A 25,680-nucleotide genomic window follows, 5' to 3' on the forward strand; every position below is an offset into this window, starting at 1 on the left:
AGTTTTTAGGTTAGTTTTAGGTTTTTAGAGAGAGAAACTCTCAAATTTTGGAGAGAGAAAGTGAGGAGCACAATGGTTTTCATGGATTTTGGATAATCAAAGGAGGAATTTGATGATTTGAAGATCTCCATTTTATATCAATGAGCATTTCTTACTCTCTTCTCTCTTTATGCTTTATTAATTTCTTTGTTAATCATGTTTGAGTAGATTTCCTTCTACTAGGTGTTGAGTGAAGCTTTGTTATGGTTAATTGAGTTATTTGAGATAAATTTGATGATAATTGTGTGATTAAATTGATTGAATTGATGATGGCATGTTGTTTGTTTTAGATTGGATTGATCTCCCAAGATAACAAACTTAATTGCATGTTAGTTCTAGTTTGACAAGGGATTGTGAATTAGAATTTATATATTTGATTGCATTTTGGGTAAATTTCTTCTATGCACCTAGTCAATGAGGGATCTAGGCTAGGAATTTGAGAGATTGCTCTTGATGGTAATTAATTCCCATTTTAATTCTTTCTTTGCATGATTGATTATCAAATCGATTCCCATTAACTTGTTAATTGTTCAAAGTGGATCTTTTCCCCTAGTAGACTTTATCATACCTTGTTCTTTATATGTGTTTTAGTGTAGTTGTAGTGTCCTTTATCCGTAAATCGACTTCGGCATAGCTTAGGCATTAGATTAAGAACAATCTAGCATTACCGTTCCTTGTGGTTCGACTCCGAACTTACCACTAGACTTGTTTAGGGGTTAGTTTAGGATTATAATAAATTTTGTTTGGTTGGAAAGCTCGGAATGCGCTTCAATGGAGGTCAAAATGCGCTTCAATGGAGGAGAGCTGTATATGGAGAGAAAGAGACGAGTTGCGTTGCGCGGCAATGGAGGTGAGAAAGCCCACAATGTGCTTCAATGGAGGTCAGAATGCGCTTCAATGGGGGTCGGAATGCGCTTCAATGGAGGTCAGAATGAATGGGAGAGAAAGATAGGAGTTGCGCTGCGCGGCAATGGAGGTGAGAAAGCCTACAATGCGCTTCAATGGAGGTGAGAAAATTCGGACCTATGCGTGAAGGAGAGCAATGGTTAGGGTATTCATGAACGAGAGAATTGAAGGGGAAAGCAGGGGAATGACGAAAAGGAAGAAGAAGAATTTTTCACGAAATATAACTGAAGGCGGGTTTTTTTTTTAATTTAGCCACCGGTTTGAACTGCTTGGAAATACACTTTTGCCAGCGGTTTGGGTTGAACCGGTGGCAAATCCATATTCCCTCCTTTTTTTTTTATAAAAAAAAACTTTTGCCACTGGTTTTCAAGAACCAGTGGCAAAAGGGGGGTGCCTTTTTTAATTTTTCTACTAGTGAGTCCTTCAGACCCTTGATGAAGTCTATATAGGCAACTTCGTTAGACATCCCTTGGATCTGAATTGTCATCAGATTGAACCGTCTAACATAAGACCTTAGCCCCTCCTAGTCTTCCTGCTGAATAGCCCTATAAGTACATGAGGTTGGTGTAAGCCATTAGGTGGTCTTCCAGGTTGGTGGTACCGTCATAGATACCGACCAATACATTCTTAACCTTGGTCGGCTAAGCCGTCTTGGTTATCTCCCTGGGGAACGCCGACGGCTGTTCCCCAAGGTTTAATAGCCGGAGTTTCCAGTCCATGGGCTGGACCTACTGTGCCTTCGAACCTCCAAAGAGTGTTGGTTGCATGTATGGTGATATATACGGCATGTATGGTTGTTGCGGCACATACGGAGTTGATTTCATAATCCGAGGGCCAGTTCGTGCGGATATGCCGTGTAACTTACTCTCTCGGTTTATTTACAAATACTTCATTGAAGTATACGGAAACGATCTGGGTAAGTCGACGTTGAGGTCGTTGACTTCTCTTCTCCTGGATGAACATCCGGGCATCAGAGTAAGTTTTTTTTTACCCAACCGGCTGAACTTGCCCCGATTCAGAAAAATAAAGTCTGGAAAGGTCGATCAGGGGTCCGTCTGCCCCCATTGTTTTAGGGTGAGGAGTAGGCACCCGATCTTTGATATGCTTCTTCCCAGAGGGAGAAGGCTTCTTGGCCGACTAACCCTTGTTGGAGCAAGTTGACTTCTTTATCATGTCCTTGATTTCCCCTTTGAAACTCGTCATGAAATTCATAAGCTCGACTCTAGTGACGGGGGCTGTACCCTCCGCCGCCTGGGGTTTCCTAGCCGGCAAGCCCCGTTCCCTTGTTTCTTTGGAACGGGTGCGCCTAGTTCGGAATGACCCGTCTGGGCCAGGTAGGTGTCGACCTCAAAGTCGTAACCACTATCCTGGTCCGTATGAACCTCAGGCCTGGCCATAGGCCGCTTGCCCTCAACAAGCGGAACAAAATTGGATTCCATCTTGGAAGTACTCTCCCCAGAGATGACACTAAATGTTTCGAGGTTTGTGGAGTCCCTCGAGAGAGTTACAATTCCAGGAATACGCGCCGACCGTTTGTTCCCGCAAAACCACGAAACTCCGGTTGTGTCGAGTTTCGCCTCCGACGATCAAGTTAGAACGTTTCCAGATGTATAAATGTGCGAAAAGTAAATGGGTTTTCTCTCTGATTCAGAGAGAATTCTGCAATTAATATTGCTCGATTTTTATATTTGTATTTATAAAAATGTAATAAATGAGGATTATCCTCTATTTATAGTGGAAGGGGATCAGTTTCCCTTTTTAGGTTACGATGCCACGTGTCAATAGAGGATTGGATCCCATTGGGCCTCTCTGAGGCTTACACGTGTCAGCATGCCATTGAGCCACGTGGAATTGGATAATTTTACCCTAAACAACAGCAAGAGCAAGTTATCAATGGCTCGTGATTATTTAATTCCACCCATATGGAAGTTAATTTGCCGAAGTATGTCGCAACAGACATAGCCTTCGGTTGTTCACATTTAGCTATTGCAGACTTCAATTGTTGAATTCTTGGACCATTCATAGTGGCAAAACACATCTAGAGAGTATCCCATAGGCGCTTTGCATGTTTGTATTCTAACAGAGTGCTTTTTACCTCAAGATCGATTGTGTTCATGAGCCTTGAGATAAGCATAGCATGAATTGTATTCCAATCGGTCTGAGTAAATGGACGAGATGGTGAGGTAATTGTTTTGTCAAGAAACACGAATGTTTCGAGGTTTGTGGAGTCCCTCGAGAGAGTTACAATTCCGGGAATGAGCGCCGACCGTCTGTTCTCGCAAAACCACGAAACTACGGTTGTGTGGAATTTCGCCTCCGAAAATCAAGTTAGAACGTTTCCAGATGTATAAATTTGCGAAAAGTAAATGGATTTTCTCCCTGATTTAGAGAGAATTTTGCAATTAATATTGCTCGGTTTTTGTATTTGTATTTATAAAAATGTAATAAATGAGGATTTTCCTCTATTTATAGTGGAAGGGGATCAGTTCCCCTTTAAGGGTTATGATGCCACGTGTCAATAGAGGATTGGATCCCATTGGGCCTCTCTGAGGCTTACACGTGTCAGCATGCCATTGAGCCACGTGGCATTGGGTAATTTTACCCCAAACAACAGCAAGAGCAAGTTATCAATGGCTCGTGATTATTTAATTCAACCCATATGGAAGTTAATTTGCCAAAGTATGTCGCAACAGACATAGCTTTCGGTTGTTCACATTTAGCTATTGCAGACTTCAATTGTTGAATTCTTGGACCATTCATAGTGGCAAAACACATCTAGAGAGCATCCCATAGGCGCTTTGCATGTGTGTATTTTAACAGAGTGCTTTTTACCTCAAGATCAATTGTGTTCATGAGCCATGAGATAAGCATAGCATGAATTGTATTCCAATATGTCTGAGTAAATGGACGAGATGGTGAGGTAATTGTTTTGTCAAGAAACACGAATTTTCGATGTGCCTCTAATGTAGTTTTAGTATCTCCGGCCCATTCTTCGTAGTTTTCTTCACAAAGTCGTGTCAGGGTAATGAAATCTCAGGGACGATCGTGACGACTAAAGTACTATGGAGATGTAATTTCTATGCGCGATGGATGAGATTGCAGTGCGTCATCACCAACCATGTTTATGGTTTATGTGGGTTTTTTTTTCTTGAGTGACTAATTCCATGTAGAAATAAAGTGCTCAAAGCCTACCGTTCATCTCATTCATTGATAAATATATAGCGTACAATTGATTCCCAAAAGATACGAGATAAAATAAAAAAGATACACAAGATAATATCTTGTAAACATTGGTTAATAAATATATAGTGTTTCGGGGTTTTTGGAGTCCCTCCGGAGAGTTGCAATTCCAGGAATGCGCGTCGACCGTATTTACCTGCAAAACCACGAAACTCCGATTAGGTGGAGTTCCGCCTCCGACGATCAAGTTAGAACGTTTACAGATGTATAAATGTGCGAAAAGTAAATGGGTTTTCTCTCTGATTCAGAGAGAATTCTGCAATTAATATTGCTCGGTTTTTTGTGTTCGTATTTATGGATGTTTTTCTGAATCCCCCATAAATAAGGATTTTACTCTATTTATAGTAGAAGAGGATCAGTTCCCCTTTTAGGGTTACGGTGCCACGTGTCAATAGAGGATTGGATCCCATTAAGTCTCTCTAAGACTGACACGCGTCGGCATGCAATTGGGCCACGTGGCATTGGGTAATTTTACCCCAAACATTTGCCCTTTAAAGGTGTGATGTGGCTTGCCATGTGGCACCTGTGACAGGTGTCACATTCTGGGAAGGTGAAGGTTCGTCTCCTTCCCTTCATTTTTTTAATTTTTTTTTTAATTCGAATTTCGAATTTGAATTGGAATTTGAAAGGGAGGTGATGGTTTGCCTTCTTCCTCCTTCTATAAATGGAAGGCTTCCTCCTCTCAGTTCAACACTTTAATTTACAATTTTTTTGCAAAAACTTCCTAAGAGAAAAAGCTCTGACATCGGCTGCTTTCACATTCAACCACTTCTTCTTTTCACACTCATCCGAACACCATCTGAGTGCTCTTTGCTCAACTCTCTGAAGTACCGCCTGAGTTTAGTCAATTTTCTTTTCTCGCTTTTAATATACCCGAAGCCAGTCTTTTGCTGTTTAAGACATCTTCAATCCATTTTCTCCAAAACCGCCTGACCACCCGTTTATTTTCCCTAGCTCTCAATACACCCACAGTCGGTCACTACCGTCTAGGGTATCTTCAAGCCACTTTTGAGAGAAACGGTTAGGTCTTTTGCAAATTTCACTTGCTCTTCAAAGGGGTACGTCCGGGACACCGTCTGGGGAGTCTCAAAGCAACAAAGAAGATTTTTGGCTGCAAACTTAAGCAAGTCTACCATCTTTAAAGTTTCTTACAACTTCAAGGTATCGTCTCTACCCCTTGTAACTTTTTATATTTTTTTCCGGTTGTATAGGTTGTTCAAGAATAATGGACTCACCCAACACACACACGGCACGGCCTAGGGCAGTTGTCAACTAGTCACCGAACACGGTCGAATCTAGGACTGGGGATGCCGTCTGGGGGTGTTTGGACCACCCTTACTCTTTTACAAATCCGACCGTCTTTGTTCATGTGCAGGACAGAATGGCTTGGACTAGATGGACGGCTGTAGACCCCGAGTATCAGCCAGGTGACTCAGCCGAAGCTCCAGGTGATGACGCTCCCTATGACCAGCCAGGCGTACCTAGCACACCCGGAGATGAAATCTTGGAGGAATCCAGGAGTTCTGACGGGGAAGAGACCATTTAGCAATCCGGCTCCACTGAGTCAACAATGGAGCCGGATGCCCCTCAAGAGGACGCGGAGGCACATAATTGGCCCTCAATAACAAATCCCACACAGGCGCATATGAGCGCCATGGACGTGGTTACTTTAAACGCCACCCTTTCGGCAATTTTGGAAAATCGTCCGTTAGGGGCCGGATGGGAGATCGTTGTGCCGCCTGTAGAGGCAGTCGTCGTTTGGGATGACGACTTAATTCATGCCGACGATTACTTCAGCTGCTATGAGGCAGCATTCAAAGTCGGTCTCTGGTTCCCCCTTCACAATACAATAAAGGTGATTATAAAGGGTTACAATGTTGGCGTCTGGCAGCTAACACCCAACTCATGGGTGAACATTCTTGGATACAACGCCGCCTGCGAATACAGGACATAACGCCTAGGTGTGAGGCGTTTTCACATATGCATAACCTCAGCCATGCCCTAGCCGGTTGGGATGCGTGGTATACGCTGACCACGCATCCGGAATATATGATGACGCTGGAAAAGCCGTCTAAGTGAAGCAGCTGGAAGAGCAAATATTACATGGTCTCTTCCCATTCCCCTATCTTTTAACCACCGGCTGCGTCGTTATAACAAACACCCGGCTCTCCTGGGAAAGAAGTGTGCCCTCCCAAAAATATCAGAGAAGGCTAGGACCAAATTATGGAGACGAGTCTTTTTATGAAGACCACCATGCCTCCGGATGATGGGTCAGAGGTCATTGTCCCTAAATACGGGGTCCCTCATCCGGATTAACTTAAGGATGAGGCGTTCCTTTCGTCCTTTGGCCTTAACACCTTTTAAAGCAAACGTATGTTGACTGTTAACCGGCACTTTTTGTAGTCTGTATGATGCTTGAATAGTTTCTGATTTTGTATTCTTCTTTGTAGAGAAAGGACTGGAAATGGTTCCTCCAGAGAAAACTCCAGCTAAGTCAGCTGGAGAAGAAAAGGGCCCAGCTGGCGGCTGAAGATGATGGGGTAAGCGCCGGTTGATCTCTTTACCGTCTGCATCACTTTTAGCTCACTTTGATACTAACCGGTTGTGTTGTTTTCTTTTAGAGACGGGGAGCAAGAATGTTCCTCGTTCCACCAGACAAATGCTGAAAAGACCGTGAGAGGAACCCTCCCATCCTGATTCTAAAAGACAAAGGGTTCCAGATGCCCTTGCCACTGCCAGAAGACCGCCAGCTCTTGAGAGGCCTACCTCAGCAGGCAAAAGCTTGAGAGATCTTGGCTTGACCTCAAGGCCGGCTGAGGCCAGAACTAGGAGCCCGAGGTTCCCTCTTACTGGGTGCTTGTTGTAGCATCCGATTCCAATGCGGCTAGGGGTGGTGTGAACCCTCAGCTTGAAAATAAAGGTACTACTCTCTCTTATGATCCCCCCTGACCACTTGGGCATATGCGAGTCAAGTCCCAAGCTACCCGGTTAGAGGATTCTTAAAGCAATCGGTAGAATATAATTGAGAAGCTAACTTCTTTCCAGCTGACTTTGCAGGTGATGTTGAGGGTAGATCGGATGAAGGTCCCCATGCAGAAAAAGCAAGAAGAGGTAAGGGATGCCCAGAGACGGGCAACCGAACTCATAGATGTTACGCAATATAACTCCCTTATGTATGAAATCCAAACTAAAAGCTAGGAGATGAAACAGGAGGAGCAGATCATAGAGCTTACGGCTGTTGTTGATACAACCAACAAAAAGGAAGCCGACTCTGAACTCCAAGTCAAAAAACTCAAGGCTGACGTCAAAATCTTAAGGGATGCAGATAAGGAGAACACCGAGCTACAAGCTGAGGTCAACCGGTTGAAAATTGAGTTGGCTCAAACCCAAGCAGAGTAGAAGGACAAGCTGGCGGCGAAACAAGACTGGCTGGTCACCGAGAACGAGCGTGACTGCGAGGAGCACATGAAGACGGCCTGGTCCATGATCAATCCGGACACTGACTATGTCTTCTTTAACTTGAGGTACAAATAAACTACTGAAGTATTTGACGCCCAAGTTCTCGGACTGTGAAGCCGACGCCCTATGAAGGGTGGGTCGACATTTCAAAAGTGGAGGAGGAGCAGGCAGACAACCAGATGCCAGGTGGGGCTAACGAAGCCCAAGCCCAACAAACTCAAGAAGCCCCTCCTGCCGGCTAGGGCCAGCCGTCACAACAACAGCAATAGCAGTAGCAGTAGTAGCTTAATTTATTTTACGTTTCCTGTCTTCATCCGGCCGCGTGCCGTGTATTATCTTTGTATCTCTTTCCCTGTACACGGGTCTGGCTGACAATCGTTAACTTTCCTTAATTAATATATTTTCCGACTAAGTCGGTTTAGGCTTGATATTATTTGCTTCAATTTTTGCAATTTTTGCGATTTTTGCCTTGTACCAATCCATTTTTTTTTTTTTCGATTTGAATCGATACATGCGGTATGCCGGATGCATTGGCTCTGATTGCAATTGGACGGTTGTTTGCTTATAGTGAATCCAACTCTAAGCAGGCAGCCGTCCATACAAGCATCCGGACTAATAAATAGGCGGTCCTTGACCGTTTTTAAAATAGAATTACTCTTAAGTTGGATCTGCTGGCGGTGGCGGCTAAGCCTAACCTAGATTATTCTTTTAACCGGCTACGGATTAACCTTTGGGTATCCGGCAGTGCCGTTGATAGGTATGCAGGCGGCCTGTGGACTGACATATGCATCTTAAGCAATAGCGGATTAAATGACCAGGTTTTGATCTTGCTTATGGAATTTGTAGCCGGTTGTAGTGCTTTTTGGCAAAAGCCAGCTATAGACCAAGATTTAATTTACCGCCTTTGTTGCCTAGAGGCAATGACCGATTGTATCTTGATTTCGATTGATCATTCGAACGGCTATGAGTTACCTTTAACCTAGATAGTTGGTTAAAACCGGTTTATTTATGACCTACAGAACAATGTACCACCCGGAAGGGAAATGTTCTCTTCGACGAATTCACCCAAATGGGCATCGCCGGGTGCCTGCTCATGTTGGAGCAGGCGGTTTAAAATATGTTCGGCCATTGGCCTTATGAATAGCTAAGTTCGATACTTAGTCTTCTACTCATTTTAGAGCAGATGATTGCCCGATTGTGCATTGCACAGATGGGACTTTATACAAAAGATAATAAAAATAAATTACTTCTTTCATTAATATACTATATTTATAAAAAATTTACAAGTCCATAGAAGTAGTACTTTTTCAAGTTATCTACATTCTAGGTTCTGGCTAGCTGCCTGCCGTCTGGTGTTTCAAGGAGGTAGTGTCGCCCCTTACTTCTTCAAAAATCCGGTAGGGGCCCTACAAATTAGTGGTTAACTTCCCTTCCTCATTTTCCCTACCGGTTGCCTCCATTTTTCGTAGCACAAAGTCCCCCACTTTGAGGGGCCATTTGTGTACTCTTTTGTTGTAGGCCCTTGTCATTATCAGATGGTAAATCTGATGACGCAAGGCGACGTTGGCCCTGCGCTCCGGGAGTGAGTCCAATGCTAGACGCATGGCCTCCCAATTTGCCCCTTCATCATAGAGCATGATTCGGAGTGTTGGCTCATAAAGCTCGATTGGCAGGACGGCTTCAGTGCCGTATGTCATGAGAAACTGGCATTCACCGGTTGCCCCTTTTTCAGTTGTTCTGATGGCCCATAGGACATGAGACAACTCATCCGCCCATAGACCTCCAGCCCTTTCAATTTTCTTCTAAATACCGTGAGCCCTTGATCTCCCAACCAGCTCTTGAGGGTAGGTGTTTCAAACTAAGGGCCATTGTCAAAGACCAGGACATAGGAACCCCAAACCGGGTGATGATGATTCTCGAGATAAAAGAGATGACATCCTTTGTCTTAATGCCCTTGACCTCCTCTGCTTCCACCCATTTGGTGAAGTAATCTACAGCCACCAGGATGTACCTCCGCCCGCATGTAGCAGGCGTATATGGACCTAAGATGTCCATGCCCCATTTTGCAAATGGAACCGGGCTGTAGACAACCGTCAAGTCTAAGGGCGAACAGTGTATGAGTCGGCCAAACCTTTGGTACTTGTCACACTTCTTCACCACTTCCATGGCGTCCGCCTCAAGGGTGGGCCAAAAGTAACCTTACCGTCTGACACTTTTTGCTAGGGTTCTGACGCCTATATTTGATGCACAAAAGCCCGAGTGCAGATCCTCTAGAACCACTTTAACCCTTTCAGGGGTAACACACTTCAGCAACGGCTGGAGGTGACCCTTTCTGAAGAGCTCCCCCTTATAGATTTCAAAACTTGAAGCTCGCTTTTTTAACGCAACCGCTTCTGAAGGGGCATCCGGCAAAGTACCATCTGCCAAATAGTCCCGGATGGCATCCATCCAGATAGAGGTAATGTCAAGAACTCCAATGGGATCATGTTCAATGCTTCTTTTTTCCATGACTTCCCAGAACATTGACCTAGGCGCATCACAAGTGGTGGATGTTTCCAATTTAGACAATGCATCAGCCTGATTGTTTTCTGACTTGGGCACCTGACTTAGATGAAATTCGTCAAGTGTCCCAGCCTCATCTTTGACCGCCTGCAAATACTTGATCATAGCCGGATAGGTGGCCTCATAGTCACCATGGTATTGACTAATGATCAACTGAGAATCTGAGCAAGCGTCAACTTTTTTAGCCCCTGTCGCATTACACATGAGTATACCCGCTAGCAGGGCCTGATAATTTGCCTCATTATTTGAGGATTAGAACTTAAACTGTAGTGCGTATTCATATTTGTCCTGTTCCGGAGACTTGAAAATTATGCCTACACCACAGCCGTTCATAGTAGAGCTCCTGTCAACATAAACCTTCCAAGCCTGATCAACAATGAAGTTGGCGGCTGAGCTTGACCGTTCACTGCCTTTCTCGGTTCGAAGGAGATTTCCAGACTTTGCATTTTAATAGCCCACTTGAGAATTCTGTTGGATGACTCCAAGGTTGTCATTGGCCGCTTGAGGGGCTGATTTGTGTAGACCACCACCGGATGTGCCAAGAAGTATGGTTTCAACTTCTTGACTGCCATGAACAGGGCGAGGCCAAATTTTTTAACAAAGGGTTACCGCAGCTCATTATTTTGAAGGACGTGGAAAATGTAATAAACCGAGAGCTGAATGCCATCTCTCTCAGCTAGGAGAACAGCACTGAGGGCATGATCTGAGACGGCCAAATACATATAGAGAACCTCTCCTACAAGAGGGCTGACCAGCTGTGGCAATGAGTGAAGGTGCTCCTTTAATTTCAGGAATGCGACATCAGCATTTTCCCCCCATTCAAATCTAGTCTTCTTCTTGATTGCTTGAAAGAAGTAGAGGCACTTGTCGCCTGACCGACTGAGGAATCTTCCCAATGTCGCTAGACAACTGGTAAGTTTTTGAACTTCCTTGACAGTGCGGGGTGACTTCATGTCAATCACAGCCTATACCTTTTCCGGTGGGCCTCTATCCCCCTTGGATCAATTAAGAATCCGAAAAACTTCCCAGACTCAACACCAAAGACACCCTTTTTGTGATTAAGCATGACCTTATGTCGCCTGAGGGTGGTGAAGGTTTCTCGGAGGTTAGCAAGGTGATCCGTCTGGAGCTTGGATTTGACTATCATGTCATCAACGTACTCCTCTCCATTTCTCCAAATTTGATTAATGAAGACTGTATTAATCATCTGTTGGAAGGTAAAAGGCGCATTCTTCAGCCCAAACGACATCACCGTATAACAGAATAGCCCTTGATCAGTGACGAAAGCCGTCTTCTCTTGATCTTTTCTCCACAAGGGTATCTGATGGAAGCCTGAGTAGGCGTCCATGAAGCTCATCAAGGCATGACCGGTTGTAAAGTCGACCAGACTTTTGATCTTTGGAAGTGGATAGCTATCCTTTGGGCATTCCTTGTTCAGATTTGTGTAATCAATACACATCCGCCAATTACCATTCGACTCTTTCACAAGGACAACATTGACTACCCAATCTAGGTAGTTGCATTGCCGAATGAACCTAGCTTCCAGCAGCTTCTTGACCTCGACGGCTACTGCCTGAGATCTATCCTCGCCGTGGTTCCTTTTCTTTTGCCTTACCGACTTCTTTTTGGATCCACGGCAAGTTTGTGGACAACAAGATTCGGGCTGACGCCTGCCATCTCTTCCACTTTAAAGGATAAAAATTCTTTGAATTCTTTCAATAGTTAGTGCAAATCTGCACCCAACTTTGCAAAAGCAACCGTCCTCACTTTTACGGTTCGTTCCGAATGGCTGTTATCTAAAACAATTTCAATATTTTCACTAGCCGGCTGGGGACGTAAATCATCTGATCGTTACCCAATCAGTGATTGCTATTGCTTCTCTTTTTTTACGGCCACGAGGTGGTCCGCCTTTCTCTTTTTGCCGGCTGCTTTAGGAGCAAGCGCGACTACCTTGAAGTCATCAAGGTCGATGGGTTCCTCGCCTTGGGTGGCTGCAACCACAGTAGGCTTGACTTTTTAGAGATAACACTCCCTAGCCGTATTCTGATCCCCGTGCAGGGAACCCATTGACCCGTCATCCCTCTCTAATTTGATCAGCATGAGGGATGGGATGATGACTGCCTTGGACTGGTTGAGGGTTGGACGGCCCAGAATCTGACTGTAGGCGGTCAATTCCTCGACCACCAAGAATTTTTCGACCATGTGTCGTCCTTCCCCTTTCTCTCCTAGCCGGATGGGTAGGTCAATCCTCCCCACCGGATACACTACCCCTCCCCCAAAGCCAATTATGGGGTGGGAAGCCTTGTGCATGATGTAGGGTTTCGTAGTGACCCTCACTACGCGGAAAGAAACCCCCCAAGACCCGCCACGATAACTAAAGCAATTAAAGCATGCAAAAAATAATTAATACATAATTAAGAGAAAGAGGGATAAAGATTTATACCCTAGACGCATGCTTCGCTCTCTAAAAGAGCTCTTACTTCAACCTCGCAAATGCAAGGCCTCTGACGGTTCGTACCCTCGAACCCGACTCGATCGTCCGAAGTTCCAAAGGTTAGTCGGAACTAGAACAAAATATAAACTTTGGAGTTTTATGAACACTAAATGAAAGAGGTAATTTGGCACCGGTTCAAACCCCCCCTAAGGCACCGGTTTTGAACCGTTGGGGATTTGAGGGATGCGAAATCCCCAAAAATTTGGCACCGGTTAACTGGTGCTAACTACACGCTTTGGCACTGGTTAACCGGTGCCAAATGTAAATGTCGCGCTATATTTTTTTTAATTTTAACTACATTTGGCACCGGTAATTATGCCTTTAAACAGTGAAAAAAAAAATTATTTCAGCATACAATATATTCATCAATCCAATTTCAGCATAAAATCCAAAACAATAAATCGAACAAGGCTATATTCATCAAATAAATTGTTATTTTACAATTTATTAAAAAGAAAAACAGAGAAATTGCTGAATTTGTTATTTTACAACCTAGAAACTTCGAACTTCATACTCAGCAAACTCACGACCTTCATACCGAAAATAAAAAAATCAGAAACTTCAAACCTTCATCAATTAAAAGGACAAAATCAGATAAATTCAACAAAAATAAAACTAATAAACCCACAAAATCGAACAAATAAACCCAAAAAAAAATCGAAAATCAATAGAACAAATAAACTCCAAAAAAATCAAAAATCAATAAAACAAATAAACCCAAAAAATCGATCAAAAAAACCCTTTAAAAACGAACGATTAACCCAGATAAATTCAACAAAAAAAAACCAAAAATAAATAGAACACATAAACCACCAAAAAATCTAAAATAAAACGAACAAATAACCCCAAAAAATCGAACAAAAATCGAACAAGGCACTAAGATTCAACCCAGATAAATTCAACCAAAAAAAACAAAATATAAATAGAACAAATAAACCCAAAAAAATCGAAAGCCAATCGAACAATTAAACCCAAAAAATCGAACACAAATCGATTAATTAAACCCCATTAAAAACAAACGATTAACCTAGATAAATTCAACCAAAAAAACAAAAAATAAATTGAACAAATAAACCCCCAAAAAATCGAAAAGAAATCAAAAAAATAAACCCAAAAAATCGAACAAAAATCGATTAAATAAACCCCTGAAAAACGAACGATTTTGCATAAATACACCCGCACAGATTCAACCCACAAAACCTAGAAACCTAGAATCGTGAAAACCTAGAAATCGTGAAAAACCCGGCTAAAATCGTGAAAAACCAAAAAGCCAGAAACCCTAACATCAATTTCTGATTTTAGGCGGCGGCGATGTTTGTTGTGGTTGACGGCGGCGGCTTAGTTGTTGTGTTGGTTGTTGTGCTTGGTTGGAGATAGAAGAAAAGAGATGAGAGATAAGGAATTGAAGGAGAGAGAATGAAAAACGAATTGAAGGAGAAATGAAGGAGTAATGTGTTGACGGCGGCGGCTTAGTTGTTGTGTTGGTTGTTGTGTTGGTTGTTATGCTTGTTTTGTTTTATTCTAATAAATGGTTGGCACCAGTTTGCAAGAACTGGTGCTAAAGGGGGGGTTCCTATTTAAAATTTTCTACTAGTGGAACCTAAGGTATTCTCAACAATAGAGATGCCTTTACAGCTCCACTCAAGTGTGTTCTTTCCCAAATGCCAAAGCCTTGTTATTTATAGGGAAATGAACCCTTGAATTTCAATCTCCCACCAATGTAAGAGAGTTGGTAAATGTGATAACTTATTTAATTATAAATTAAATAATTAATCAAAGCAATCACTATGCAACAAATGTCAAGGGGAGAGAGAGAGTTAGGTGAGGACCATGTCCCTTGTTGGGACCATTGCCTTGCTCCCCAAGGCATGCTCCAAGAATTGGTCCCCATCTCTCACAAACAGGCACCAAGCAAGGCAGCTGGGCTGGCTGTCAGCTAACAGGCCAGCACACCAGCCAGCTAGCCTCAGCACGCACTGGCCCTAGCATGCTGCTGGGCGTTAGGCGCATCTAGCGTGGTGCTGCTGCCTAGCCAACGCACACGCACACGCACAACATTGCTAGCTGGTGCGTAGTGCTGCTGCCCAGCCCTTCTCGCACACACACTTGCATAGCCAACATGCGTGCTGCTAGCGAGCCACGCATGTTGGGAATTGCCTCGCCAGCCACTCGCACAAGCATGCCATGCTTGGTGCTGTGCTAGCGACGCACACGCACATGGCTATGCTGCCTAGTGCTGTGCTGTGTGCTGCGATGGTGAGCTGTGCGAAGTCACACACACACACACACACACGCCAGTGCCTAAAACTACGATGGTGATGTGCTGTGCGAAGGCACATACGCATTCACACACAATAGTGCCTAGCACTTGCGATGGTGTTGTGCTGTGCGAAGGGCTGCGATAGTACCTAGGCATACATGGCGCACCTAGCACACACATGGTGTTCCTAGACTTGCGATAAACTAGCTTAGCCTATCACTAACATGGCTAGGTCCGTGTGATGCTACGACTATGCTCGTACTTGTTGCTTGTGATTTTGCGACGCTCGGTCTCGACGCCCTAGGTCGATATCCGACGTCTAAGCTTGATTGGGTTCGACTTGAAGGGTTCAGTTAAGATTAAGCTGTAATATTAATTATACCTTAATATTACTGATCAAAAGCGGCCTCTACCTAGGCATTTCGATCACTTGACCTTACTAAAGAATTAGCTTTGTAATAATTCTGAACCCTCTATCAGAATAATACACTTGTTGGAAGGACACCATTCCTTTCAATCTTCTACTTGTCCTTCCGGACAAGTGTGCGTATAGTGTATAGCCCATTTCCAATGTTGGTTAATGTCTCTTCGTGAACTATAAGGTAAGATTCATCGTCATCCTTATTACGTTCAGAAGTGTTTCTCGATCTCTGAATTCGACTGTCAATAAGCAGATGATTTCTAAAATCCATTTGAGCACGACCATGCATTTTCACAGTCTCGCTTTTCGAGCTGCCTTGTAAACAACAAAGACATGTTCCCTATTGTTAATAGGGGGACATTCCCAATCTTGTAATGTAAGTTTCTCTTAGTAAGAGGACCTATTCTCCCGAGTGTTCCCGTTATGATCCCCAGTTACGGCAGACACTAGGCAACATCAAAGAGACTAGTACTCAAACAAGAAAACTTCACAATACTTATGGTCGAGGAAATAAGTTCCGATAGCTATAATGAGAAATGTACTTATGACGTTTTAAATCTCTTAAAGTACTCTCATAGATCGATGCAGTGCAGTTCTAAACTAGCACTTGTGCAAATGATTTATGACTACTATGTCCTTGCAGCACAAGAAATGGTGCTGTAAATCATACTTCACACTAATCTCCAGTGGTCATTAATCGTCCATAAGTTAAACGACCTCGATTAGGGATAATTTTTTATTTAAATATTCAACGTTCACTTAACAGGTGTTTCTTTATCAAAGACATGGTCTTGATACCTTGTTTTGAATATTTTCATAAATCGAACAGACTCATTATTTAATTCTAAACCACAATTAAATAGCAATGGAGTGAATATAAAATATAAAATTCATTACTCCATAAATGAATGATTTCTACATAGTGTTTTACATTAAGACATCTAGTTTAATTAAAACACATGTATAGGGAATTTCAAAGCCAAACTCCAACGTGCTTGATTCCCATTGCCTCAACGTGCTTGTTGTGTTTCACTTGAGGCAGAGCTTTAGTCAAAGGATTTGCCACATTATCATCCGTTCCGATCTTATAAATTCTAATTTCACCTTCTGACTTCCATTCTCTTATCATGTGAAATCGCCTCTGGACATGTTCGACCTTCTGGTGATCTCTTGGCTCTCTAGCTTGAGTGATAGCTCCATTGTTGTCACTGTAGAGATCTATCGGACCCTTAATGAAGGGTACAACACCAAGTTCACTAATGAACTTGGGAATCCAAACAGCCTCCTTAGCGGCTTCTAAAGCAGTAAAGTATTCGGCTTCAGTTGTAGAGTCTGTAGTGGAGCTCTGCTTGGCACTCTTCCAGCTAAACGCTCCTCCATTTAAGCAAGATATGTACCCTACTGTGACTTAAAGTCGCCTCTGTCAGTCTGGAAGCTAGCGTCGGTGTAATCATCAACAACTAGGTCTTTGTGGCCACCATAAACCAGGAATTTATCCTTGTTCCTTTTCAGGTTCTTCTAGGTATTCTTGGCCGCAGTCCAATGCGCCTCTCCTGATTTTGATTTGTATCGGCTCGTAGCGCTTAAAGCATACGATACATCTGGCCTAGTACATATCATGGCATACACGATTGACCCAATTAGCGAAGCATATGGAATTTGATCCATTCTCTCTCGCTCAACAGGTGTCTATGGACACTGTTTCTTGCTGAGAGTCACGCCATCAGACATGGGTAGGTGCCTTCTTTTGGCATTCTCCATGTTGAATCGTGCCAATACTTTATCAATTTAAGTACTCTGGCTAAATCCAATCATCCTCTTATATCTATCCCTATAGATCTTGATGCCTAATATGTACTGTGCCTCTCCTAAGTCCTTCATTAAAAAGCACTTTCCCAACCAGCCCTTTACAGACTCTAGTAATTTTGTACTGTTTCCAATGAGCAGTATGTCATCGATATATAGGACCAGGAATGCGATGTCAATCCCACTGACCTTCTTGTAGACTCAAGATTCATCTGGATTCTTGATAAAACCAAACTTGTTGATGGCTTCATCAAATCGCATACTTCAACTTATGCGTGCCTGCTTCAGTCCATAAATGGACTTCTTAAGCTTGCATACCTTTTCAGCGTTACTTGGATCAACAAAACCTTTTGGCTCTGTCACATACACAGTTTCTTCCAAAATCCCATTCAGGAAGGCGGTTTTGACATCCATCTGCCATATTTCATAATCGTAACATGCAGCCATCGCTAGGATAATCCGGACAGACTTTAGTATTGCAACAGGTGAAAAAGTTTAATCAAAGTCAATCCCGTGGATTTGTCTATAACCTTTTGCCACAAGTCTAGCCTTGTATATTGATACATTTCCATCTTTTTTTGTCTTTAATTTAAAGATTAATTTGCAACCGATGGGTGTGTAACCCTCAGGCAAATTAACCAAGTCCAAGACTTGATTTTCAGACATGAAGTTCATCTCGGATTTCATGGCTTCATGCCATTTAGTAGAGTCGGGGCTCGTCATAGCTTGTTTGTATGTCGCTGACTCATCACCATCCATGACTAGGATGTCCTGATCATCGGTTAAGACAATACCAAGGTATCTGTCTAGTTGAGATCTTGACCGTTGCAACCTACGAAGGGTAATGGGTTGAGCATTTACATTGTCTGTTTGATTCTAACAAATCTTCCCAGCTACTTCCAAAGCACTTAGATTGTCAATTTTATCAGGTGGACATTGTTCCTCGTCCTCTCGAACTTCGTCAAGTTCGATTTTCCTTCCATTTATTGTTTCGGGGTTTTTTTATGTCCTGCGGGAGAGTTACAATTTCGGGACTGGTATCCTTGCGCCTGTACCAGCAAAACAACGGAGACTCCTTGTGGTGGGAGTTCCACCTCCGATGGTCAAGTTAGTATTTGTTTGAGGAGTAATAAATGTGGAGAAGTTAAGGTTGGGAGATCTGGTCCTCTAGGGGAGGAGTGATCAGCGTGTTTAGGTTCTCTAAGTAAGGGTAATTAATTGTCGAATCCCCGTTAATGAGGATTAATTAGAGTATTTATAATCTTGGGAAACGTGTCAAATACTAGGTTTAGGTCAACCTTGGGTTGACTGGGCTTTCCATGGTAATTGGGCCTAGGTGGCCTGTTTGGCATACGGAGGCGACATGGCGTGATTGAACTGGTCCATGGTGGACGAATCAACGCCTGACACGTGGCAGGCTTCTATTGGCCGATGTGGCGGACACATGGCAGGGCCTGATTGGTCCACTTGTCAGATGATGATTGGTAGGGAAAAATCCCCTAATCATTTATCATTTTGGAAAGGTGTTGCTTCTCCAAAAAGACACTATCACGAGCAACAATCACTTTATTTCGATAATGTTTGACCCTAATCATTTGCCTTAATCATTTGCCCCTCACAGGTGGCACGTGACTGTTCACATGTCACCTGTGACAGGTGTCGGCCTGTAACAGGCGACGACCTGCTATAAGTGTCGCCCTATGACGGGCCAAGCATTTTTCCCGCTCATTTTTTGAATTTTAGAAGCAACTCTTCGCATTCTCCTTTGCCCTATATAAAGGCATGTTGACCAAGTATTTTGTTCACATTTGCGAGCTTTTTCAAGAGAACTCTCGGACCCCTAAACTTAAGCTCTGACACTTTGCAACTTTTGACCTGCCAGGACGACAGTTTTACTAGGCGCCTACTCGAGCAAGCTTTTCAGAACTTAAGTTTCAGGTAACCGTCTATTTCTTTATTCTTTTTGGTTTAGCACTTTTTCTTTATTTTTTTGAAAATGAGACCTCAAAAGCATCCGGCACGACCTAGGTTAGCAATCAGCCGGTCACCGGGGACGGCTAACTCTAGGACTAGGGGTGCCGACTGCCCTCCGGTACTTCAAACTTTGCGCAAGCCCCGGAATCCAACTGTCTTTGTATTTATGCAGGACAGTATGGAAAAACAAAAAAGACCAAGAGTATAGAAAACTCTGATGGCTCCTCTTTCCGAGTTCCGATTAGTGAAACGTCAGACCAGCCGCCTAATACTGCAGGGACCCAAGGTGGCCCTTCTGCCGAGAGCTCTGAGGAGGGAGCTAAGATAGCTCCTTCCCACTTCTTTGTTGACTTGGCCAGTTAGCAAACGACCCTTGAAGAAGAAGAAGGGTCGGCCCCCTCAGGGAGAGGGGAAGAGTCGGACTCTTCTAATAGTGAGTCTGGCTCTAGCTATTCAAGTCGCCTCTCTATAAACTCAGAGGAAAGGTATGCTCGTTTGCATGAGGCGAGAATTTCTCATGCAGCTGAAAAGGGGGACGGCTGGTCGGAACCATCCGCCTCGCATAGGGAGTTGAACACTCCTTATTACTGTCAAATCCCAAAGGGCCGGATCAAGGCCATGAAAGAACGAATAGACTCTTTTCTTTCGAACCATACGATAGGTCCGGATTTTCAAGTATTTGTGCCGGATGGTGAGGATACAGTTGTCTGGCCCGCAGGGTCTAGCTACGGGGACGCCTGTTTTGGCTGCTACGAGGCAGCCATTAAAGCTGGACTGCGACTTCCCCTACACCTAGCCGTTCAACAAATCCTCGATGGATATGAGGTGCGGCTTTGGCAGTTAGCCCCGAATTCCTGGTTCAACATCCTTGGCAATGTAGCTGGATGTGAAATGCACGGGGTGGAGCCGAATTTTGAGGCGTTCACCCATATGAACTATCTCAGCCGGACCCCCAAGGCAAGCGGTACCGGCTGGTAGCAAATAACGAGCCACAAGGGCTACCTGATGACCAGGGGCAAAGAAAATAAATGGAAGGATTGGAGAAACACCTTACTCATCATTGCTAGCCCTGACCGCCTGCCGAACAAGCGCTATAACAGGTGGAACAAGGATCCGCCTCTTCTAGCAGGCGGTCGCAGCATGCCGCTTGTTCCCCTCAAGGCCAGGGAAGAGATCCTGGACCGAGGGCTGTTCAAAGTAGAGATTAGGGCCAACTCTACTACGGGGGAACAAGAGCAGGTGCCCTTGCACTGCGTTCCCAAATTAAAATGGCTCTATGATGAGTTTTTTTTGGCCGCTTGCGGCCTTAGCAGTCGGTCCTCCAGAGGTAGCCAACCTCTTGAATATATGTACTCTTTTTTTTATTTGTTTTCGAATTTTTTCTAATTCTTGTGGTTCTTATATGTAGTTGACGCTATGGACCAAATTTTTGCATCTAAGTAGGCGGCTGCCTTGCTGCGAGCCTCCATCATGCAACAGAAGCGGACCTCTTCCGATTCTCCTGCCAAAGAGACGCCCATAGTGAGTTTCAAGCTTTAGAACTTGTCTTGAAAAGCTGCTTATATCAGTATGAACCACTCATCTTTTTTGCAGGCGGGCACTTCAAAACCCTCCTCCTCCCAACAGCCGGACTCGAAGGTTCGGAAGACGACTAGTGGGAGTACGCCTGGATCTGCCAGGAAACAGTCGGCCGACAAGCAGCCAATCACCCCAAAAAGTGTGGGGAACCCATCACTGGTCCTTAGTCGGTCGCCAAGAAGTATAAACTGCTCTGCTAGACTTTGACTTATTTCTTCATCGCTTTCTTCATGTTTTTCATGTTTCTCTTTTTTAGATGCAGGCGACCCTCAAGAACCAGACTTGGTCCAAGTGGCCAAGTCTATGATTAAGGTCGTCCCTCATGAGGAGAGGGACGCGGTCAAGGGAGTCGGCACCCTTGACCTAGACGGCATCATGGGTCTCCTTTCCAAGGTAGACTTATAATATTTTAATAGTGCTGACTTTGCGTGCCGCCTGTTATTTTTAAATCTGACGCCTGTTTTCCCTTTTTCCATACCATGCTGCGAGTACACGACCTCTCCAGAGCCCGATCAGCGCCAAGAAAAAAGAGGTAAAGGCTGCTAAAGCTATGGGCGCCTCTGACGTTGATAAGGCAATGTTTCAAATTGCCCAAAATGAAATTTTGACTACTGATATTCATTATTATCAGGCGCGGGCCACTTCCACTATCCGGACTGAGTTGGAGGCGAAGGTCAAGAGCCTTAACGATGAGCTGCGGCCCCTTAAAAACATTGCCCATAAGGCTGAAGGTCTGCAGACGTCTCTTGATACTCTCAAGGAGCGCCTGGAGAAGCAGAAGGCAGCCATCACCAAAGATCTCAATGCGAAGGCCGAGGCTGAAAAGATGGCTTTAGCTCAAGCCATGATGGAGGACTCGGCCCAAATTATGAGGATGACCTAGACAGCCCTCTTCCCAAAAGCTCACTATGCCTCTTGGGAGAAAAAGTTCAACGCTTGTACTGAAAAGTACAACCAACAGATCATGAGGCAGGCGGTTGAGGAGGACAAGGCGGCCGAGTCCAGCTCAGAAGAGGAAGTGGAGGAGGTAGCCCTGCGGCCAATTGAGGTGGATGCGTCTAAAGAAGTTGCCTCTGATGCCGAGACAAGTAAGAAGGATGCCTCCGAGAACCAGGCGTCCCTTGCTGATCAGGCGACAATCAATACCGAAACCCTACCTCAATCTTAAAGCTTTTATGTCTTTAATTTTTCTTCAACATGTGCGCCGTGTGTTCTTGTATCATTTTAACCGGCCAGGGGGCCGGGGTATTGAATATTTTGCCGGGCTTTATGGCCAGCTGTTTATATGAATTCGGCGACCATCTTTTGGTCGTCTTTGCTCATTGAATTTTGTTTCTTGATTGTTATTTTTTTGCTAAGTGTAGAGGATCTTTGGTATCTTCTTGCAAGTCATGCCGACTGGTTTTCGGCCATATAAGAAATTTGTAAGCCATTTTTTTAGGGCATCCTTCTTATTAATCAATTCTTGGATCTCTCCCTTGAACCCTCTCATGAAAGTCATGAGTTCGTTCCTTGTACGGGAACGGATCCTTTAGCCGCTTGTTGTTTCTCAGGTGGTGGGCCGGCTGGATTGCTGGGTCCAGCTTGGGAATCTACCCGTTCTTTCCTTTCGGTGTGACGGGTGCGTCGGGCCCTTAGGGTCCCATCTGAGGCCGTGTGCGTTTCAACCTCGACCTCATTTTCAACATCTTGATCACTATAGACCTGACGGTCGTCCATAGGATGCCTCTGGCTCTGGTTTTGTACAGAATGTGATGGCATCTCAAAAGTACTCTCCCCACAGATGGCGTCAAAATGTTTCGGGGTTTTTTGATGTCCTGCAGGAGAGTTACAATTCCAGGACTGGTATCCTTGCGCCTGTACCTGCAAAACAACGGAGACTCCTTGTGGTGGGAGTTCCGCCTCCGATGGGCAAGTTAGTACTTGTTTTAGGAGTAATAAATGAGTAAAAGTTAAGGTTGGGAGATCTGGTTCCTCTAGGGGAGGAGTGATCAATGTGTTTAGATTCTCTAAGTGAGGGTAATTAATTGTCGAATCTCCGTTAATGAGGATTAATTAGAGTATTTATAATCTTGCGAAACGTGCCAAATACTAGGTTTAGGTCAACCTAGGGCTGACTGGGCTTCCCTTGGTAATTTGGCCTAGGTGGCTTGTTTGGCATACGGAGGCGACATGGCGTGATTCAACTGGTCCATGGTGGACGGATCAACGCCTGACACATGGCAGGCTTCTATTAGCCCATGCGGCGGACACATGGCAGAGCCTGATTGGTCTACTTGTCAGATGATGATTTGTAGGGAAAAATCTCCTAATCATTTATCATTTCGGAAAGGTGTTGCTTCTCCAAAAAGACACCATCACGAGCAACAAACACTTTGTTCTCGGATTTATTTTAGAAGTAATACCCTTTTGTTTCTGTTGGGTATCCCACAAAGAAACACTTGTGTTACGGGTGTACTCATAGGTCCACATACATCCTTGTGTATTAGACCTAATAAGTCACTAGCCCTTTCTCCCAACTTGGAGAACGACTGTTTTATCATCCTTCCTAATAGACATCCTTAGCAATTTTCAAACGACTCCAAGTCGAATAAGTCAAGAACACCTTCTTGTAGAAGTTTCTTGATGCATTTGACGTTAATATAGCCAAGACGACAATGCCACAAGTAGGTTTGATTCGACTCGATGGTCTTAGCCCTTTTGGCGGTATCATCAATCTTATAAACTTGTTTTCCAAGAGAAAGCACATAAAGACCATTTTCTGAATATGCCTTACCATGTCAAACATTATCGAAATAAAATGAACAACTATTGTTCTTAATTCGAAATTCAAAACCTTTGGCGTCCAATGCTGAAATTGAAATAATGTTTTTGGTAACTGTAGGAACATGATAACAATTGTCAAGTTCTAAAATAAGCCAAGAGGGCAAAGACAAATTGAGAGTTCCAACGAAGACGACAGACATCCTTGCTCCATTGCCGACCCGAAGCTCGACCTCTCCCTTCTCTAGCGTCCTATTTATCCTTAGTCCCTGAGCATTGGAACAAAGGTGTGAGCCACATCCGGTATCTACTACCCATGATGTTTTGCTAGCGAAGTTTAAGTCTATAAAAAAATACCTGATGAAGACGCAACGGTGCCGTTCTTCTTATCTTCATTGAATTTAAGGCAGTCCCGTTTCCAATGTCCTGTCTTCTTGTAGTAGAAACATTAGGAATCGGATTTAGAAGAGGATACCTTTTTGTCCTTGCTGCCCTTGGCAGTGTTTGACTTAGGCGGAAAATTTTTCATTTTCCCTTTAGAGCTCTTCTTCTTGCCCGTGCGCCTTAAATGGCTTGCCCTTTCTCACCATGAGCATATAATGCTTTCCCTCGTCCTTGAGTGTTTGCTCGGCTTGCTTCAACATACCATGAAGCTCAGTGAAAGTTTTCTCCATGATGTGCATAATATAGTTCATTTTGAACTGACAATAGCCTTTATGCAGCGAGTGGAGGATGATGTCAATTGCCATATCGGTTGAATACCCAACATCTAGCCTTTCCATGTTCTCAAATAATCCAATCATCTTAAGAACATGCAGGCTTACCGGCTCTCCTTTCTTGAGCTTGCTCTCAAGGATTTGCCTGTGGGTTTTGAACCTTTCAATTCGGGCCTGCTCTTGAAACATATTCTGAAGCTCAAAAATGATCTCAAAAGTCGTCTCCTTTTGAAAGAAGGTCTTTTGAAGGTCCGGAGACTTAGTGGCCAACATGATGCATTTGACATCCCGATTGGCACTTTGCCATCGATTAAGGGCAGCCTGGGTGACCTCCTCATTGGGAGCGTGGGGAATTTCCTCATCAAGGAGGTATTCCTTTTGCTTTTTCATGAGAACAATACGCAAATTTCTTTGCCAATCAAGGAAATTCGGCCCACTCAACTTCTCCTTGTCGAGAATTGAGTGTAAAGAGAATTGGTTGCTGTTTGAGTTACTTGCAGACATTGTTCTACAATTGAAAGAATTTGAAATGAAAAACCATTCATATAATCAATAAGTTTGAAATTTAAAAGCGTTCATGAAAATTTTCAATCTTATTGAGCATTTTATCCACGCATTAATAATTTTGTCCCTTTTAGGCAAGAATAAAATGATTCCAAGAACCTAAAGATCAAGAAATGGTGAAGCATGATTTTGCTTGTCTTATCATTAAATATCTTAAGGTAAGTAATCCAATTGCTAATAGCTCTAAGCTACTCGTGGTTTGATAAAACGTCGCAGCTAATGCATCCTTGACATTTTATCTCTTTTGCCACGACATCTAAGGGCTCCTTACTAATATCGTTGAGCTTAACCAAGATCAACTCGTATACCTAGTATACCTTACGTTACTAGGGAAGTAGTGATGCCTTGCTTTGGCGTACTCCACCATATACGCGCATTAGTTCGGTAAGTGTTGTTCTTGGAACAACCAATTTTAGCTCAATATTTTAAGGGACCTAGGGTTTCTATGTTGGTTAATTAAAGTGAACTTAACTAATCATCGCAACATTTGAAATCCTAGACATGCATTTAATATTCAAAAATATATATAAAAACAATATATATAAAGCATAAAAATAGATGCATTTGGCAACTAGCATGACCCCTTGAAATCTTCAAATCTTTAAGGGCCTTCATCTTAGTTCGTCCTCATCGAAACGCCGTCTAAAGACATCTTGGCCAAAATAACATTACTAGCTACTACGACTAAGATAAATCTAAAGTACAAAAATACTTAACGGTACGCAGACCATATTTAGATTTATAAAAATACGTAACGGAACGCAGTCCGTATTTCCTATCCTAGTCGGGCCCCACTAGTTGCCATTTTCTCAAAACCTGTTTTGAAACAATCTTTCATTCACCCATTCACTATTTGTGAATGGCCCATGCATTTTACGAGATAAATCAAGTAAACATG

The sequence above is a fragment of the Chenopodium quinoa genome, unplaced genomic scaffold, assembly GCF_001683475.1.
Source record: "Chenopodium quinoa cultivar QQ74 unplaced genomic scaffold, ASM168347v1, whole genome shotgun sequence".
In the NCBI taxonomy this organism is placed as follows: domain Eukaryota; kingdom Viridiplantae; phylum Streptophyta; class Magnoliopsida; order Caryophyllales; family Amaranthaceae; genus Chenopodium; species Chenopodium quinoa.